Consider the following 19,150-nt stretch of genomic DNA (forward strand, 5'->3'; position numbering starts at 1 on the left):
AAGAAAGATGTACATTTAGGGCTTTTGATGTTCAGTTAAAACCGATTAGATCTGATAAATCCCCACAGAAACAGATGTGTATTTCATTAGAAACCCAAAAATATTGAATTATGCTTGAGTGTGATTACTCTTGTTTTGCTTTGGCAGTCTGTGATATCAAAGCAGTGTTATTTGTTTGCTGTTTCACATAGTCTGAATCGGACACATCTGGGTATCAAAGAGCTTTACAGTATTTAACGTATAAACTGAGAGTGTATACGTAGGAGGGAATGGTGGAGATCATGCCCCCAAACCCAAGGGGTATATGTAAATAACATGGAAATCTAGTAGTTATTTACACAAAGGATGTATTCGCTCTCATAATCTATTTGATGTCACTCCAAAAGTCTTGATGAAAACATTCACGTTTTTCAATATTACCCATATATATTTTATAAGTAATAACATTCTGTTTTTAGTATCTTAAGATAAAGAACAGGGACAAGTTAACACTGACTTGCAATAACAGTGCACCAAACACCCCACAACATATGGATTATACCTTAATCAAAAAATCTTCCTTCCGCTGGTCACTACCATTTAACTGAAGAAAAGAGCTGTAGGATGGTGAGTTGCGTGCCAACATTAACCTTTTGTTTGCTACACTAACATCTTAATGTGATGGAAACATATCTCCAGCCATGCACATCCTTAACATGATGTGGGACCGGTCTACTAGGAAGAGGATTTTAAGTGAAAAGAAAGAGAGGCAGTGAGGTGAGAAAACAAATAAAAAGTAGCAAGTTTAAGGAAAGGGTGGAAGGACTGGCTCTGGAGCAGTAATAAAGGAAGAGGTGATTTGGTTGATTAAATATAAACCACACTCTCTACAGAGGGAGTTTAGGTTTTACCAATCTGGAACAACTTTTCCACTTTATGAAATACTGTGTAGCTGCAAAACAATTTCTACTGTTAAGACCATTTCAGATTTTGAAAGTTAGTGTTGCCACATTCAGAAATCGGATAAAGATGTGATTAGGGGTTTAGTTCCAGCTTTATTACGTAGAGCCACACTTGAGCAGAGGCACCACTGATCTGTAAAAAACCTGTGTAAATAGGTAACCTAAGAAATCTATAGATAGGAAGGTGAAAACAATTAATGTTTTTGCATCAAAGCTAAACATAAGGGAAACAGTACATCAAACTTCACTAGCTGTTTTGATTTTTAATAATGTTAAGGTCTAAAAAGCAAGCTAATCGAAAATGCATCCATTCTCATCTTTTTTTGTGATTTTGTATGTCAAAGTGTCTATTTTCCTTAAGCAGCTCGCCTCCACGCCAACCCACCATCTCAGCAACCTCTTTATGTCCCAGTGCCAGGATATGTGAGGCATCTCACACCTTGTACATGTCTTTGTACCTAACTGCATATACAACTGTGTTGCATTCAGTTATAGAGAACATGAGAAGAAACAGGAACTTGGGCTTGGAGTCTTCCCTACAAGTCTCATTATGCATGTTTTCATTGCTGGGCCCAGTCTGAAACTCAGACAAGCTGCTATTGTGAATAATGGGTAACTCAGTAAGTGCTCAAAGATGATCTCCTGTTTTCAACAAACAATGTAGAAGAGGGAACATGTCGCCTAGCTAAGGAGCTGGCCGAGAGCTGATTCCAGACACCCATACCGCAATCGTAAAAGAATGAACTGTAAGATGGATCTCTGCCCGTATATGTAGTCTAAGTTTATTCTGGTAATTTGCTGTACCCTACCGCACCTTACTCGGTCGCCAGAGGTCATATACGCTGAGTGTTGTTCGAGGGTGGCAGTCGGCGGCCATTGCCGGCGGCAGTTTTTCCACTTTCGTTCTCCTCTCTCCTGCTTCTGCCCGCAGTGTCTTCCCCCATTCACGTTGCGGTCTGTTCCGGGTTTGGATTGGTTTTCACTGAGGGTTCCAGCCAGATGTGTGTTGGACCGGCGGGTCTCAGAGCGACGGGTGCACTCGGGGAATCTCCAGCTGCGCTCTGCTTTCGCTCTTTGTTCTTTTGTTCTGGGGGAGGTGGCCTTGCTGCAGGGATCACCCCGGGCCGCGGCAGTGGTGGAAAAAACATTAGAGACAGTACCAGCACAAGTGAACCCTCGAAGGGGGCTTAGAGGGGACAGCAGAGAGAAGCGAAGAAGACCACTCCGACAAACAGAGCATTAAACAGCAGACACAACAGGCAAACCAGGAAAATCATCTTAACAAGGTAAAAGTGGGATATGGCATGACTGCCTATTGCACGGACCGAATGAGTAAAAATTTAAAAGATAAAGAGGCGGGATTAGACAGTGAGACTGTAAATCCGATAGAAAAAGACTCAGTGGAAGGAGAACTGGGAAATACAGAGAGAGAAGTGATCCGGAAAAGAAGGTACAAACTGCGATCAAATCTCTTTCTACGTAAGGTTGCAGACTCTACGTGGAGACACAAGCAGGGCAGCCATCAACTTTCCCACAAGGCAACATTAAGAACAAAAACTTGGCTGCTAAAGCGGGAAGGAGTACATCAGTAAAGGAAAGGAAGAAAAATCTGCTACATTAGCCCCCAGAGTGACTCCATCACTATGGTCCTACTTCAAGCTAAATCCACAAGTTAACTCTCAGAGCAACATGGAGTTGTCTACTCCTACATAGGTTCAGATAGAGCCTGTTACATCGAATATTTTAAACTTTAACCTCACCTTCACCTTTACCTTTACCTACACAACAAGTAGCTATATCAGCCGGTACGCCAGCTATCTCGGTTTTGAACAGGTACTCTCCCCTGAGTGATATTATCACCCCTACTAATGAGGCATCTGGGGGTGTAATAGGGGTAAAGGAGACTGACCCGGCTGAGGACACCCAAGCAAAAGAGGGAGCTAAAGACACCTCAGGCTTAAATATTGTGAAAGACCTACTGAGTCAGCTTTCCCTAGAGATTAAAGACTGCTTTAGTACTTCAGAGATCAATCAGAGAAAAATCCAAGAAACGTGTAGCAGCTTGGAGGAGAATTTGCTAGTGTTAACAAAGCGTACGGAGGATTTAGAAAATAAAGTGCTAGAACTTGGGAAAGATATTCAAGACCAGGCTCAGGAACTAAATAGGCTCAAGATGAAGGAAAAGGATATGTCAGACAGATTAGAGAGGATGGAAAACAACTCAAGAAGGAACAATATTCGGATTCTTGATGTTAAGGAGGGTGCCGAAGGGGAAAACATAAAAGGCTTTGTGATAGATATTCTTTTTACCGCAAATAGCCTCCGCTTCAGTTTGGGATGCAGAAATCCAGTGAGTGTATCGGGACCCTTTCAGGCTTAACCCGGGTCGGAAGAAGCCTAAAGAAATTCTGGTATACGTACAATCATATTCCCTCAAAGAAAAACTTTTAGGGGCAGCCTTAAAACTAACAAATATTCAGGCCCAGAACTTTTCTTTTAAAATAAGGTCTGATATATCCAGGGTCACTGAAGACAGAAGATGGGAGTTAGGTAAGAGGATGGAATCCTTGAGACAAGTTGGTGCCCAAGTTCAGCTGAGATTCCCAGCATTTCATAAAGTAATGAGGGCCAATAAAATGTATAATTTTTATTCCCCGGAGGAGGTAGATGAATTTCTGTTAGGCTGTAAGGCAAGTGGTTAGTTGTGTATAATTATGAAAAATAAATAGATTAAGATGCTCAGATGCGGGAGACCAGTGCTAATACATGTTTTGAAGGTGGGTGCGGGTTTGCAGCTCGAATTGGCATTAGCCAATTTAGTAGGCAGGGAGGGTTCTCAGGGGAAGAGGGGGTGGGGAGCACTTGGGTGGTGGAAGGGTGTTTGGTGGGGAGCATAGGGACAAAACAGAAAAAAAAATGGAAAAAGTGTCCTCTTTTGATATAGCCAATGATACTGTAAACAGAAGGATTAGAATATCTAAAGATGGGGGATAGGAATCCAAGCAAAGGAAGTGAGCGTTTGGGCATATTATGCTGGAATATAAACTGATTGAGGGTTAAGAGGAGACAGAGACTACTCTTGGAATATTTGAAAAATACCTCCATGAATGTGCTCATGCTTCAGGAGACCCATCTATTGAGGTCTGAATGTATGGCATTATTTAATAAGCAGATATGGGTAAATAGGTAGTAGCCACAGACCAGCAATGTTGTTCTAAAGGAGTTGCAATAGTTATTTTAAAAAACGCAGGAATTGAACTGTGTAAAACGCAGGTAGACACTAAAGGGCGCTGGGTTGTTGCCGAGATAAAAACTCGGGCTAACACTTGTACGTTGGCTAGCTATTATGGTCCAAATGAGGATGAGGTTAGCTTTTTGAATAATTTATGTTCCGCCTTGCTAGATTTTGAGGCCCCACTAATAATTGGCAGGGACTTTAACTTACTAATGAATAATGAGCTGGATAGATCCACACCTCGTACCCAAATGTATGCGCCCTGAGTTAGAGCTTGACTTTATGTGATGTATGGCGAAAGAAAATGTGAAATGTAAGGGAGTACTCCTTTTTTAGTAAAAAGAACGGCCATTACTCTAGGATAGATTATATTTTTATGGATCGACTAGAAGCGGACAAGGTAAAGAGAATTGAGTATTTGCCCATCCATATATCAGACCATGGTGCAGTTGAATTAATAATGGAGCTTTCCTCCACGCCAGTAGTGAAAAGGTGGACACTAAATAGAAGACTGCTAGCACAAACTGGAGTTATGTAGAAAATCAAATAGATGCCGCAGCCTTTTTTAATCAACACCTAGAGTCTGCACCCATCCATTTGGTTTGGGATTCCTTCAAAGCATGGCTGAGAGGGACGTTGATGGGGGCGGCTGCAGGGTGGGTCAAATTAGAGAAGGAGAGGATGGCCTCGATAGAGGAACGATTGAGAAAATCTGAAGCAAGTTTAAAGTTTGGTCAAGTCCAAGGGGAAGAAAAGGATAAACTGAAGGGTATAGTGGAGGATTTGCAAAGCAAACACAGGGTGACAGTGGAAGGAATAATGCTGCAGAAGTGTGAAGCAAGCAGAATGAGAGAGTTTGGTCAGGGTGAAGAATGCAGAAAACTGCTAGCAATGAAGAGTAGAATGGAGAGGTCTCAAAATGTTATTAGAAGGATCAGATTAGAAAATGGTGTTGACCCTTCTGCTCAGATTTCTGACAATAAGAACGAGATTGAGAGGGAGTTTTGTAAATTCTTTCAGGATTTGTATAAAGAGGATTTAGAGATAGATAAACCAGGCGTAGATCTCTGGCTTGCTCAAAAACAGCTCCCTAAAGTGAGCCCTGAAGGATTAACACTACACAATCTAGACATAACAGGGAGTGAAATTATAGAAGCGCTCAAGAAAATCAAAAAAGGCAAAGCTGCAGGCCTAGACCGGATTCCTAATGAGATCTATTCGATATTAATGGAAGAAGTCATCCCAATTTGGGTGAAACTATTTAACGATATCCTGAGAGGACGTTTTCCATTACCAGATACTTGGAAGGAGGCAGTCATTACCCTGATCTTAAAGCCTGGTAAAGATCCCACGCAATGCAAATCTTACCGTCCGATATCCCTTTTGAACTCTGACTATAAGGTTTTTACTGGTATTATGAATGCTCGATTAAGTAAAATAGCAGGGGTAATAATACATGAAGATCAGAAGGGTTTTCTTCCTGGGCAGCAGATGAAGGACCGGGTCATCTCTTTAATTGGTGCAATAGATCTTGCAACCGTGGCTAGAGCTCCCTTAACAATTATAACATTGGATGCTGCAAAAGTCTTTGGTCGCGTTAATTGGTCTTATCTTTCGAGTGTATTGGAGACTTCTGGGTTTTACTGCACCTTTAGAGATCTGTTGGGGAAGATATATAATGAACCACAAGCCCAAATATTAGTTAATGGGACCCTTTCGGCCCCGGTTGCAATAGGGCGAGGTACCAGACAGGGCTGTCCGTTGTCTCCCACCCTTTTCAATCTATATATCGAGCCGTTCGCTCAAAGTTTAAGGTTAAACAAAGAAATACACCCTTTTTTAATGAATGGTTTCTCAAGGAAACTTGCTCTATATACGGACGACTTGGTACTTTTTACGTCTAATGTCAACCAAGCCTTACAAAGTCTATTTGGGAATTTCAGGTCTTTGGTAGAATGTCAGGCTATGAGATCAATTGTAGACTGAGATTATGTCATGGAACTCGGCAGTGCAGGGTTTTGAGGTATCAAAGGAGATAAAATATCTGGGAATCAGTATCACACAAGTTCTGTCTGAACTCCCCAAAACAAATATAGTCCGAGTTTCTGAAGAGGTTGATACGCTATTGAAGAGATGGCAGAATTTACAACTTACACTGTACGTCAGGGTAAATTTGATTAAAATGTGTGTATTGCCGAAGCTCACTTACTATTTTAATAACATCCCCTGACTTTTGAAAAAAAACTCTTTTAAATAAAATTCAGGGAAAGATCTCCACTTTTGTTTGGGCTGGTAAGGGGATCAGATTGTCATGGAAAAAGCTCAGACGAAAACTGGCACATGGAGGACTGAGTCTACCTGATCTACAATTATACTGTTGGGCATACCAACTGCAAAACAGTAGAATGCTCCTAAATAGGCCAGATGACCACCTGATTGGCCACATGTTTACGGCTATGTTGCACGAAAGCCCAGCTGAGGGCTTTGTTTACAAGTTTAGCACCCCAAAATTCTTTTGAAAAGTCCGCCTGAAGTCCTTATATGCTGCTGCCAAATTATGGTTTGACTGCCGTAGTATTCTAGGTATTCCTTATTATAGCGAGTGGGCTCCAGTGTGGGACTCCTCAGGCACTCCGGAATGCCTGAACGATGCCTTATCACAACCCTTGAAAGAGGTTGGGTGATCTAGTAGAACGAAACAGCTGCCTTCCCTGGGATACCTTGAGTAATTTAACAAAAGATAGCCTTTTCAGATTTACATTTTATCAAATTTCGACCTGGTGCGAAAACATACATTGGGAGTTCCCAGGAGATTGTGCAATGGAAGATGATCTCCATGATCCAAAGCCAAGAAAGAAGGAGATCGCTCTTTGGTACAACTATCTACTGGAGGCTGCAGAAAAAAAAATTGATCCCCCCACAAGGTCTGGGATAAGTGCTTGCCAGATGAAGAGCGGCAAACCTTATGGCAAGTATCTTTGGATAAATTATACAATTTGATTAAATCCGCTGCCCTAAGAAAGAACAACCTCTTTACCATTTACAGGATATATTGGTCTCCGCTCAGGATATCCAAAATGAGGGGAGGAGGAGAAACTAGCTGTACAAGATGCCATACTCAAGAGGCAGATGCTATCCACATGTTTTTTACCTGTCCAGGGTTAAAGGATCCTGGAAGAATGTGGGTAAGACCCTGACAGAAATACTGGGCAAAGATATAGAGGTAAGCCTCGTATTAATATTTTTCGGCATACTACAGCCTTCTGAGGGGGAGGGGGACATCACAGAAGAACAGGTTAAACTGGTGTTTTATTTGATTCTCCTAGCAAGGAGAGAAATTCGTAAAAGGTGGCGTCAGACGGACACCCCATCGCAGAGGGAATGGTGGAATCCAGTTAGATATTTTAAAGAGTTGGATCAAGAGGCTAATTGTTTTAGCAATAGAAGAGAGTGTGGCCTTTTTTGGGGGACTATTAGATCAGGAGTAAGGCTAAGGGTGGGTAGAACTGTCCAATGATTACACCTCTCGGTCAGTCTACGATGTGCCATGTGGGCCTGGTCCCATAGTACATCAGCTGAGATCAGACCCTCTAAGATATAAGCATTTGGGTTGCTGTCATCGAGAGGATGCTTATACAATAGTATGGAGGTTATATGAAGACTAAAAAAAAAAAAAAAAAAGAAGAGGGTCCACATGCACTAAAGACACAGTAAAACAGCCTATAAATGTGTCTGGGCTCTGTGTTAACTTGGGAAATTTTTCTTTAGTACTCGATACGATGAGACTCGGCTGAGTCGAACCACTTACATGTAGCACACCATTTCTACTTTCCTGTCATGAAAGGATAAAAGGCTAAGTTAGGCAGCCCTAAAAACTGTTAAGTGCACATCAAAGCAAATGTCAGCAGTGAGCATCTAATTCACTGATCCATCTTGCTGGCTTTGTTGTAGCATCCATTATAATCTCACTTTCGAGTTTCCCTCCCCATTTTTATGATGTAAAGCATCTAAGGAGCATGGTCTTCCTCGATTCATGTTATTGTAGCTTCTGTTTCTACCTCTCACTAGAGTCAACTATACTGCAAGTGCCATCTGTAGAGGCTAACTCCTAAGCATTATCCTCTATGAATTGTATGGCCAAAAGTTTATGTTTAAAAAACAGAGATAGTCTAAGATCTACGGAGGAAGAGGGAATGTGTCTACAGACCAAAAGCAAACAAATTGCAACAAAAGGACTATCTGCCTATAAGTTCTTTCAGGCAAATACAAGTTCCCCCCTTTACTGGGCTACAAGAGCCATTAGATATCTTTAGTACAATCAGTAGCATTCCTTGCTTGTAGGTACCCTGTTACTATCTCATTTCAATTGTGTTTTTACCACCAAGGTACAGACTACTTGACTAGATGTCCACATCACTCTGTCAAGCGCAACAGAGCAAATTACAAAGCTGGCTTTGTTGGATACCGTATCCAATGTTTGCTTAGGACTTGGTTCTCTGCGTTAGACCTTATTTTATCAAAGCTCTCTCCTCTGTGATCATTTCTAAGTTAAAAGCCCTCATCAAATGTTTGTTTTCCAGAGGGGGTGTTCTTAAAAGTTGAAGATTACGGAAGTGCCACCTCCATTCAAGAAACTCTCTTTTGATCTAGCTGCACTACCAAAATTGAGCTGTGTTTCTAACTTACTTAGTGACAGAGTAGTTTCACAAACAAAAACTGTCTCCTGGGTAACATCTTTTTTAAATCCATGTATTGTTTTTAATATAGAAATGCAACACCATCAGCCACTCAGATACACACATTTCATCTATAATGCGAATATAAGATACATACCAGTGTACTGTTATTTCCTTTTTTCCCCTTTAGCAGAAGAAAAATCCAGTATAACCAGAGTAAGTGATGATAGGTAAGGATTTACAGACACAGACCATAAAGAAGACCAGCTAATTTAGACCCAACTCAGTGTGATTTTGAAATGTTTCTGGAGGTTGGTGGGCAATCAAGAATTTGTGTACTGGTTAGAGCAGGCAGACCCTGAAGCAGAGGTCAGACCCAGGACCAGGGTTCGATACCCGACGCGGCAGGGTCTTGAGCTCAAATGTCCATGGACTCGATAATTCTCGCTTCGGTGCCTGACCTAATCATGGGTTCACACTCTGCAACTCTGGGCATTAAGCTTGCTTAATCTCCACAACGGCCCCCCGCGGCGGGATGCCTGGCTTTCACCTTGGGGATGCCCTGTAGGGGCTATCTCACAGGGAAAAAGCCAGGACGGGTTCCCAAGGCAAGCGCGGAGATACCCCTTCGGGGGTCGATTCTGGCGCTATATAAGAAATGCAATAATAATAATAATAATGGGGGGATGAGGTCAGTCAATGGCATGCCCTACCTTAACTTTTCCAAGGCAATCTATTCGCTAACTTCACGATTTAAAAAGTTTTATAAGATTTTGTCCCATATTTATACCAGTGGCTCCCTATGAAGGGCCTTTCTTTCTTCTACGTGCGGGGGAAGGGTGCACAAACAGAATATTGAGTTTTAAATATCGATATACACAAATATTGAGTTAAAAATATCGTGATACAGGAATATCGACATCAAGATTATTGTGGTCAAGAATATCAAATTTAAGGTAAGAAATTTCGTTTTTGAAAATATCGAAGTTTGTAATATTGTTTGCAAAAATATTGTTTAAAATATCGATGTTTAAATTAGTGTAATCTATTTTAGTATGTATTTTGAAAGTATGTGGTCTATTTTTTTGTATAAGTATTGCTTTTGTTTTTTAATATATGTGTTACATTTTTAGTAGTGATTAATATTATGATATTCAAATTTTGCGTTTAGTTCTGGAGCGGGTTGTAGGTTTATAGGGGAATAGGGTGGGTAGTAATTTAATTATAATACATTAATTAGATGTTACTTATTAGTATTTATTTAATTTTATAGTGTCAATTGTTGGAATTCATTTATTAATTAATTATTAATTGGTTGATCATTTTAATTAATTGATTATTAATTATGATAATTGTGTTATTTATTAGGAGCAGGTTGTGGGGTTATAGGGAAGTAATTTAATTATAATACATTATTTAATATTTTGTATTTATTAGTAATTATTTAATTTAAATTGTAAAGCATAATTTGTGGGAATTAATGTATTAATTGGTTGTTAATTATTATGAATTAGTTAATAATTATGTTGTTTCATTTTTGTAGGAGCAGGTTGTGGGATTATAGGGGAATAGGGTGGGAAGTAATTTAATTTTAATACATTTAATGATAATTTTTATATATTCATATTTATTTATTTATAGAGTTAATTGTGGGAATTAATTTATTAATGATTATTCCAGTTTGTTAATTATTATTGATTAATTAATTAATTAATTAATTGGTAATTAATTGTTAATTGTGTAATTTTTTAGGAATGGGTGGTGGGTTTATAAGGCAATAGGGTGGGAAGTAATTTATTTAAAATTAATACATAATTATTTGTTAAACAATGGTAATTAATTAAAAATTAAATATGGCATTTAGGTAATTCATTTGAGATGTAAATTATTTTCAATTAATTCGTAAGTTGTTAATTGATACTACGTTAATAATTAGGGCTCCCGGTTTTCCGTTTTTACGGATTTTTACATATAAATACAGACAGAAAACAAGTTTTCCTTTATCTGTATTTATATATAAAAACGGGAAAATACTAGTGGGTTAAGAGGTGTCAGCCCGGGATGAGACAGCTTCCAAGCACACACAGATCTGCCAGCTGCACCTGAGTACTTCACAGGTCTATAAAAGACCATTTGCTTATTGATGAGTCCTTGTTGTTTTTTCAACCCTTCTAAGAGCCCCTGCCAGAGTCAAATTAGGAGCCTCTCTTCACAGCTCGCTCCGAGAAGTGCCTTGGAGGGAGGGCGTTAAACCCTGGGGCACCATGAACACCCTGAGGGCAAAGCTATTGCCTCGTGGGTTGAACTCCACCCCCTGAGGCGTTTGCTATGAAGTTAGCCCCGGGCGCTTTAGCCAGAAGCCCTGCAGTGCCGGGGGCTTTCTGTCAATCAGGGAATTTAACCTCCGTCACGCCGCCCTTTCACAGCTCTTTACAGGGTAGGGTGGGGTTAACCTCACTGCACTCACCCTTGGCCCCACTCATCCCTGTGACAAATGGTGAAGGGGTGGATTATGAGGGTGCAGGCAGGAAGTTGAGCACTACGTCTGCTGTGTAGTTTGCCTGCGCAGGTTTGATGTTGATGGCATGGCACACTGAACACACTCCAGTAGTGAGCTTTCCCCTCTGTGCTTCGAGTGCCTGCCATGCATTTCCAGGGGCAGTTCATTTACTTTAGTGGACAGATCAATCCTTTACAGGAATGCGCACTACAGTGCACGTGAGTTGAGCACTGTGTGCACTGAGAGGTCAGCCACTTGTATTCTGAGCGGTGATCTCTAGAGCGTGCTCTGTTTAAGTTTGCAAAGCTGGTGTCTTTCGGGTAAAAAAAAAGTACCTCTGAACATATACAATCCATGCTTGTTCAATAAGTAATTGAAAAAAATGTCAGTTCGAATGACAATGTGGTTTATGCAATTAAACACTAATTCACATTGTACATATTTACTTCTTTTGCTAGTGGTGTCTTACGAAAGAAAAATCAACGCCCATTTTGTCTTTATAAATGAATTTGGAATGCTGATTTTCTTTTTCCTGCCGAAAACCGAAAATAACACAAATCCATGGAAGAAAGAAGATGAGCAAATTGGCACAGAGATGTGATTTCACTGTTTTCTTTTCGTGCCTTTGCTGTTTTTCAGGAGCAAAACTATGAATTGTTTAGTGGCAAAATGCAAAAAATCATTTTGAGTGCCATAAAACAGCACTGATCACTACAATCTCCCGAGGGTCCCCTCATTGTTTTACTCAATTATGTTTCATAGGTTACCCTGTACATGCCTTTCCTCTTCCAATAGAATTGTGTTTTTATGTGTTCAATGCCAAGGACAAAAAGCAAGAATCATTTCACTTCTTAGTTCATTTCCTGCTTTGTACATGCTATAAATTTCCTGATAATTATTTTCACACCCTTTCAATGACTGGTCACAGTGCTTTGCTGAAAGATTTGTTTCTCTTAACCTGTAACTATGCTCTTAATGCTTTTGTAGGCCTGAATCTCGGCAGTAGGACTAGCACTACAAGCTTACAATTCATTAGTGTGCCTTGCATAATAAACACAGCACACAAAATACATTATGAAGGTGAACGTATATTATATCCACAGAGTGTGTATGTACAACAAGAGAGGAAGGGAATAATGGCTACTCTCCTACCCCAAATTCTATAACTTATATCAGCGAAAGAGCGCCTACAAATGTGAATTGGCTATACGACAGTTTGTCACAAGTGGAAACCTACAACACAGTGGATAAATTAGATTACTCTAAATTAGGTGGTCAAACAACAAACAAAAGGGGGACCGTAGTGAAGAAAAATCTATTATTTTCTAAAAGAACCCTCACTCACCCTAGTGGTGACATGCTTCATCATGGGGTTCAGTCACAGGTGGGACCGACTATCCCCACCTGTGTGCTTCGACGCCTGCAAGTGCAGCGGAGCAGGTGTATGTGAAAAAGTGATCTGTGAAGGGAGGTGTATTTTAAAAGATCGCAACTGTGCCTCAACAAACTTTTTTAAGGGCCAGTTGTTCACAATAAAAACAGTGAAGTTACTGGGATTTGTATTAGAATTCCAGTGACTTAGTGTGGATGGTCGACATGTTTCTGCTGGTAATGCTGTTTCAGCTCAGCTTTCTTCAGGACCAAGAAAAACAAAGAAAAAAGAAAAGCGTCCTACGGGGGTCCAAGCACGCTCCACAGAGTTTATCATATTTTCCAACTAGTTTTTCTGCTAAGAACTGTAAATAATCGTTATCTTTGTCTACATTGGGCCTCCTTCAAAGGGTGATGGATCTTTAAAAGAAAGAGAAACTATTGTTATATGTTTGTGTACCACAAGCAATTAATGCACAAAAAAAGAACACATGTTTGTGTGCTGTGCTTGTACTCAGACCTTATATGTTGATGCTTGTACTTTATGGAAAGGCTTTGCTGTCCACTGCAGTGCATTCAACTTTTTCCTTAGGTGTACTATCCGAGCGCCCATTTCATCTTTTAAATATACTCATTATCTTTAGCAGCTGGGAGACCTGCATGAGAACTAACTTCATGTTATGGGGAGAGGATGTGGCACTCTGCCGATGACAGATACTGCAAGGCTCTGAGACAAATGGCTTGTGATAGTACTTTTAAGCATATTTGGGACATTCTGCAAATGGCAAAGTTTTCAGATGAATGTGTAGTGTTGACCAATAACAACCGAGCGCATGTGTGCAGTGTCACTTTAAATAAATGTGGAAAAATACTAGCTGTAGCGTCGTATTTTGCTGTGGCAAAAATAAATGTGGATAAATACAGAAAAAATGTCCCAAAAATAAGTATGGATAAATACAGACGGAAATGGCAAAAAAATAAATACCATAAAACCGGTAGCCCTATTAATAATGTAAGATTAGTTATGGAAATTGTGTAATGATTTTTAGGTATGTGTTGTGGTATTAATTGGGGTAGAGGGTGGTAAGTATTTGAGTTTTTTTAATTAATAATTAGTTGCTCATTATTATTCATTTATTAATTGATAAATATTTTTGGTAATTGTTTACTTTTATTTTGTGTGTGGATTTTGGTGTTTAAGGGGTAATGTTTGTTGAGTAAATTAATTTGTAACTGTTTTAATTTGTTTTTTAAATAATGCTATTTGGTTATTTGATAATTATGTTAATTATGGAAGTACACTTCTGTTAGAAATGTAGATGTCTGTTGTGAATTGTGTGGTGTTATAGGGTAGGAAATAAATATTAATTTTATGTTAGAATGTTTTTGATTATAATTAATTTTGATTAAATATAGTTATTTGTTTTAAAATTATTTTTGAAATTTTTATAAAAGAGTGTAGGTAATTTTTTAACAGTATAATATCTTTCTATCTTTTGTAATTTTTTATTATTTTTATATATGATTTTTTTTGTTTTTAACATTTTTTGTATTATAGTTGATATTTTGTTTGTTTTCAATTTTGTATTGACTTCAGTGGGAATACTAATTTTGACCCTTCTGCTTACCAACACTTTCCCTGCTGTTTCACTCACTGGAGTGGGAATAGTAATTTTTACATCTTTGCTATTCAACATTTGTACTGGTGGGAATAGTAAAAGTTACCCCTCCGCTATCCAACACTTTCCCTACTGTTGCACTCACTTGAGTGGGAATAGTCATTTTTATAATCTTGCTATCCAACACTTTCCCTACTGTTGCACACACTGGAGTGGGAATAGTAATTTTTACCCCATCACTATCCAACACTTTCCCTACTGTTGCACTCACTGGAGTGGGAATAGTAATTTGTACCACTCCGCTATCAAACACTTTCCCTACTGTTGCACTCACTGGAGTGGGAATAGTAAATTTTACCCCTCGGCTGTCCAACACTTTCCCTACTGTTGCACTCACTTGAGTGGGAATAGTATTTTTTACATCTTCGCTATCCAACACTTTCCCTACTGTTGCACTCACTGGTGTGGGAATAGTAATTTTTACCCCCCGTTATACAACACTTTCTCTACTTTTACACTCATTGGAGTGGGAATAGTAACTTTTACATCTTTGCTATCCAACACTTGAGTGGGAATAGTCATTTCTACAATCTTGCTATCCAACACTTTCCCTACTGTTGCACCCACTGGAGTGGGAATAGTAATTTTTACCCCATCACTATCCAGGACTTTTCCTACTGTTGCACTCACTGAAGTGGGAATAGTAATTTGTACCCCTCCGTTATCCAACACTTTCCCTACTGTTGCACTCACTGAGATCTAGCTATTGTGTCTGATGCCCGATGGAGTTACCTGGTTTAGCTATAGGGGAGACAGGTCAGGGTTTCCCTCCTTGGACGTCCCCTACCCAGTCGGTCTTTAGCCAGACTTCCTTTCGTCTCTCCTGTCGTCTCTTCCCGCATCCTCCCTCTATTAATGTCTCTCCTTCTCTCCTCTCTCAATGTATTGAGACTGAACTATTTTGTCTGATGCCCGATGGAGCTACCTGGTTTAGCTATAGGGGAGATGGGCCGTGGACTCCCTCCTTGGTCGTCACCTACCCAGTCGGGCTTTAGACAGACTTCATTTAGTCTCTCCTTGTTGTCTCTTCCCCTATCCTCCCTTTCTCACCTTCCCTGTCCCCTTCCCTCTACGCTCCATTTATTTTGCCCTTCATGTTCTTTAAATGTTTCCCATTGAGACCTAGCTATTTGGCCAAAGCCCAATGGAGCTATCTGATAGCTATAGAGGAGATGGGTTTTGGGACTTCCCCCTCGACCGCCACCTACCCAGCTGACTTTGGGCAGACTTTCCTTCGTCTTTCTGCTGTATCTCCCTCCCACCCCTTTACCCTTATTATTATTATTATTATGTTTCTTATATAGCGCCTGAATCGACCCCCGAAGGGGTATCTCCGCGCTTGCCTTGGGAACCCGTCCTGGCTTTTCCCTGTGAGATAGCCCCTACAGGGCATCCAAAAGGTGAAAGCCAGGCATCCCGCCGCGGGGGCCGTTGTGGAGATTAAGCAAGCTTAATGCCCAGAGTTGCAGAGTGTGAACCCATGATTAGGTCAGGCACCGAAGCGAGAATTATCGAGTCCATGGACATTTGAGCTCAAGACCCTGCCGCGTCGGGAATTGAACCCTGGTCCCGGGTTTGACCTCTGCTTCAGGGTCTGCCTGCTCTAACCAGTGAGCCACACTTCTCCATACCCTTACCCCCTTACCCTCTATTCTTCACTTATCTCGTTTTCCATGCTCTTGTAATTGTTTGTCTAGCAACTGATGTAAATTGGAACCGATGTAATCTTGTTATTTCGTGGAAACTCATGTAAAGCTCTCTGATACCTCCGGGTCTAGCCAGCGCTATATAAAACTCTTAAAATAAATAAAAAAATAAAGTGTGCAAAATCAAAGTTTAAAAATGTATAATATATTTTTTTTTATTAGATTTTATGTTATAGGTGTGTGTATATATATAATATATATATATATTTGTAAATTTGTATATATTTGTAACATTTTAAAATAAATTAAAATGATTAGTTTATAAATTATTTTAAAGTAAATATACATTTATATATCACTTTTTATATATGTGTTTTAAAAAAATATTACATGTGTTTATAATATTTGTTAAAATGTACATTACATCTTAATTTCTTTCAAGTTAATTTTGTTATTTAATTAATTGAACTTAATTTTTTATATACAATAAAACAATATTTTGTACATCGATATTTTTTACATCTATTATTTTTTCGATATTTTAGTCATTTACATTATAAAGATAGGATGTCGATATTTTGGCAATCAATATTTTTGTGTCAATATTTGTGTATGGGGATATTTTGATCATCGATATTATGTCAGTGATCCGCGGGGAAGACTTTCAGACTTGGTCCATTTGCTAAGATCTCGTCGTCATCTATCAATGGGAAGGAGCGCTTTAGGATTCCAACACATCACTATGCGCTGCATCGCTAGAATTGTTACCAAGTCAATGTATTACTTCCTGCTTTTTGAGTCTTTTGAAAACAGATCCAACTAGCAGACCTGTGGAGTAAGCAGTTGTTCTCTACAGAGCAAAGAGTTAAGCTATTCCACAACATATCTTCAGTATACCTGAATCTCATTACAAACCGAAACCATGTGACAGTAGATGGCATCGCAGAATTACACCTAAGGCAGGCCAAGTCTTCTATACCCGTCATCAGATTAACTTGCTTGCGGGACAAGTTAGTCATATGCTCATAATTAAAATGGGTGTATTTAAGCTTCATGTTTCTGGAAACCTTTTGTGTATGCCCCAAGAACTTTACCCATTTCTTTTCACTGAGAACTATGCCTAGTTCTGCCCCCATCTAACACTGATGTGCACCAAGTCTGGTTTTGTCATTTCCAATAGGAAATTGCAAAATCACTTCAATAGATTAGAGCCGCCCCAAGCTATAAACAATAGCTGCAGTACTTCATGGGTATTTGGTTCTGTCTCATGGATGACATGGAACCAGGAACTTCTACTGAGATACTGCTGGTAATTACTATTCACATGGCAGCAGACAAAAGAGATGTCAGGGACTGATTTTTTTTATGGGGTGCATTTTCATCCTTTCTTAAGGTACATCATTAGATGTCACCTCACTCAGCAGAACCACTAGTGGTACAAGCGGAGTCTGCCAGGAACGTATCTTATACTCATCAATCTATTCATTTAAGAGTTGACTGGGTATATTGATGTCAGGAATAGTTCTATGCTAATTATATTTAGATTGTCCTCTTGGTGGATGGAAGAAAAAAACTGATACCCCCTCCTTTTAAGCAAACGTTTTACTTCAGTAAACTAACTCGGTTGCAACCTACTTAAACTAATTTCTGAAAAGACTGATCTTCTTGCTTTTGATGTCAGTGTTGATACACATTTGGACTATTTTATTTTCGTAAAACAAGTCATAGCTGGCCAGTTTACCTACTAGTATGCTTATATGGGATGGAAAATGCAGCAGTCCATCTGGTCACGATCAGAGCTATACAAGATGCTTTCGAGTGAGAAGCTTGAATACAGTTGGGAAGTTGACACTAGACGTTTGGCTCTGCCAGAAACATGATTTGGGGAAAATCATAAACAGTGGTTCCCAATGAGCCCTTCAATAAGAAAATCAAGCGATTTGTACGTTGCCGGATAAATATATATATCCATGGTGTCACAAAGCTTATTAACGCCATAGTAATTTGAATGAATAGTAGCAAATCAAAATAATGAAAGAAAAGGATCCAACAAATTGAAGACTGGTTTCAGTAGTCCATGCATGCATATATTCTTCAATCCTATACTAAAAATAGGTTTAGAGGCAGATGTGAAAGGGCTGACAGAGCAGTGCATGTTGATAAGGTGAGTGAGCAAACTATATACATTACAACAGAGGAATAATGGGAGATGTCAAACAATTTTGTGAAATCGGAGGAGTCTCTGCTCATGCGTTAATTTCACTAGATCCACTTCCTGTATTTAAATGTTATGTTTTGAACCATAGTGGCCTGAGCCTGAGGGTTACGTGACTAACGGGTACAAAGGACTGGAGGCAGCGCCGAGACACCTCCGGGTATTTGTTGCGCTATAAAAGTTGCGTAAATAAATTAATATATTGCAATGAGTTGGAACTAGAAGTGGGGGACATACCTGTTGATGCCCAGTTACTGGGTCAAACCTGTTCTCACCTACTATATGTGCTTATGTGAGAGAGAGTGAGTATTCTGCCTTCTATATGAACTAACAGGCCCAGGCTCTAAGCGGCTGAAAGACAATAGGGGAGAGTTGTGGTTTAGGCAACTGCTTAGAGGACAACCTCCTCTACATAGGCGTTAATTGCATGTAGTTTGTTATATGTAATAGGCATCCCATAATTCTTGAAGGCAGAGGAAATAAACATGTTCATTTAATGTTCCCCTTGGAAAATTGTTTAATTAGCATGCATTAGAATGCAGAGTGGCCCAGGTATGTTTGTAGTTGTGCAAGTGTCCAGCACAGCCTCTGTCCCACCTCTATACCAACTCTCCTGGGGTTACCATAAGACTTTGTGATACAAAGACTTCTCATTTAAAGGCACATGCTTTCATTTACCAGAAGAGTAGATTCTGAGATTTGTAGATTTAGTTTACCTTACCTGGACTTACTTCATTATCCTTTAAAATTAATATGATACATTAAAAAAGTCCAAAACTGGAAAATGTGTACCCTTGTGACATGGAGCCATATGGTAACCCAGCTCTCTTGTGTGTAGTGACACACGTTCTCAGACACTCAGAAGAAAATATCTGCGAAAACTCTGG

General features: G+C 39.6%; 1 protein-coding gene across 2 annotated transcripts in view; it reads right to left on the reverse strand.

The window, feature by feature from the left end:
• The window catches only part of SLC49A4 (solute carrier family 49 member 4), a 530,561-nt gene that overhangs the window by 47,323 nt on the left and 464,088 nt on the right, over positions 1–19,150 (reverse strand). The window lies entirely within an intron of this gene.

The sequence above is a fragment of the Lissotriton vulgaris genome, chromosome 2_1, assembly GCF_964263255.1.
Source record: "Lissotriton vulgaris chromosome 2_1, aLisVul1.2, whole genome shotgun sequence".
NCBI classification, from domain to species: domain Eukaryota; kingdom Metazoa; phylum Chordata; class Amphibia; order Caudata; family Salamandridae; genus Lissotriton; species Lissotriton vulgaris.